The following is a 2,250-nucleotide window of genomic DNA, read 5'->3' on the forward strand; positions in this document are numbered from 1 at the left end:
CTCTCGCCTTGTTCACCAAATCGGAGAAAATCCGAATCTCCAAAGGAGCCACAGCGGTCATGATGATATCCTTCAAGCCCTTTTGATACTTGATGCACTTTCAGCTTTCATAGGTCTCCGGAGCACCCTGACACGCCCTAGAGAACCTACAGAGATCCTCAAAGCGGCTAGTTAGTGTGCGAAATTGCGATCATTCCATTCCTTGGTAACGGTGCTAAAAACTCAATACGCACGTTCATGATCTTATATCTATTTTACAACTTCGTACAACTAACCAACAAGTGCACTGGGTCGTCCAAGTAATAAACCTTACGTGAGTAAAGGTCGATCCCACGGAGATTGTTGGCTTGAAGCAAGCTATGGTCACCTTGTAAATCTCAGTCAGGCAGATTAAATTGTATTAAGAAATTATAGTGGATGAAAATAAATAAAATATAAAATAGGATAGTGGTGCTTATGTAATTCATTGGTGAAAATTTCAGATAAGCGTATAGAGATGCTTTCGTTCCTCTGATCTCTGCTTTCCTGCTGTCTTCATCCAATCAATCCTACTCCTTTCCATGGCAAGCTTTATGTAGGGCATCACTGTTGTCAATGGCTACATCCCATCCTCCTGTGAAAATGGTCCAATGCGCTGTCACTGCATGGCTAATCATCTGTCGGGTCTCGATCATACTGGAATAGGATTTACTATCCTTTTGCGTCTGTCACTACACCCAGCACTCGCGAGTTTGAAGCTCGTCACAGCCATCCCTTCCCAGATCCTACTCGGAATACCACAGACAAGATTTAGACTTTCTGGATCTCAGGAATGGCCATCCATGGATTCTAACTTATACCACGAAGACACTAATATCTCGGACTCGGTCCCCTGTATTAGATATCCAAGAGATATCCATTCAATCTAAGGTAGAACGGAAGTGGTTGTCAGGCACGCGTTCATAAGTTGAGAACGATGATGACTGTCACGATAATCACATCCATCATATTGAAGTGCGAATGAATATCTTAGAAGCGGAATAAGTTGAATTGAATAGAAAAACAGTAGTACTTTGCATTAATCTTTGAGGAACAACAGAGCTCCACACCTTAATCTATGGTGTATAGAAACTCTACCGTTGAAAATACATAAGTGATGAAGGTTCAGGCTTGGCCAAATGGCCAGCCCCCATGATCTAAGAACTAAACGTCCCAATATGTCTAATACAATAGTAAAAAGTCCTATTTATACTAAATTGGTTACTAGGGTTTGCAAAATTGAGTAAATGATGTAGAAATCCACTTCCGGGGCCCACTTGGTGTGTGCTTGGGCTGAGCTTGAAGTTTACACGTGGAGAGGTTATTCTTAGAGTTGAACGCCAGTTTGTAACGTGTTTCTGGCGTTGACCTCCACTTTGCAACTTGTTTCTGGCGTTTGACTCCAGAATGCAGCATGGAACTTGCGTTGAACGCCAGTTTACGTCATTAATCCTTATTCAAAGTATAGAATATTATATATTGCTGGAAAGCCCTGGATGTCTACTTTCCAACGCAATTAGAAGCGCTCCATTTGGAGTTCTGTAGCTCTAGAAAATACACTTTGAGTGCAGGGAGGTCAGAATCCAACAGCATCTGCAGTCCTTCTTCAACCTCTGAATCTGATTTTTGCTCAGGTCCCTCAATTTCAGCCAGAAAATACCTGAAATCACAGAAAAACACACAAACTCATAGTAAAGTCTAGAAATGTGATTTTTAATTAAAAACTAATAAAAATATACTAAAAACTAACTAAATCATACTGAAAACATACTAAAAACAATGCCAAAAAGTGTATAAATTATCCGCTCATCACAACACCAAACTTAAATTGTTGCTTGTCCCCAAGCAACTGAAAATCAAATAGGATAAAAAGAAGAGAATATACTATAAATTCCAAAATATCAATGAAACATAGCTCCAATCAGATGAGCGGGACTTGTAGCTTTTTGCCTCTTGAATAGTTTTGGCATCTCACTTTATCCATTGAAGTTCAGAATGATTGGCATCTATAGGAACTCAGAGTTCAGATAGTGTTATTGATTCTCCTAGTTCAGTATGTTGATTCTTGAACACAGCTACTTTATGAGTCTTGGCCGTGGCCCTAAGCACTTTGTTTTCCAATATTACCACCGGATACATAAATGCCACAGACACATAATTGGGTGAACCTTTTCAGATTGTGACTCAGCTTTGCTAAAGTCCCTAATTAGAGGTGTCCAGGGTTCTTAAGCA

The sequence above is a fragment of the Arachis ipaensis genome, chromosome B7, assembly GCF_059453495.1.
Source record: "Arachis ipaensis isolate K30076 ecotype BB chromosome B7, ASM5945349v1, whole genome shotgun sequence".
In the NCBI taxonomy this organism is placed as follows: Eukaryota; Viridiplantae; Streptophyta; class Magnoliopsida; order Fabales; family Fabaceae; genus Arachis; species Arachis ipaensis.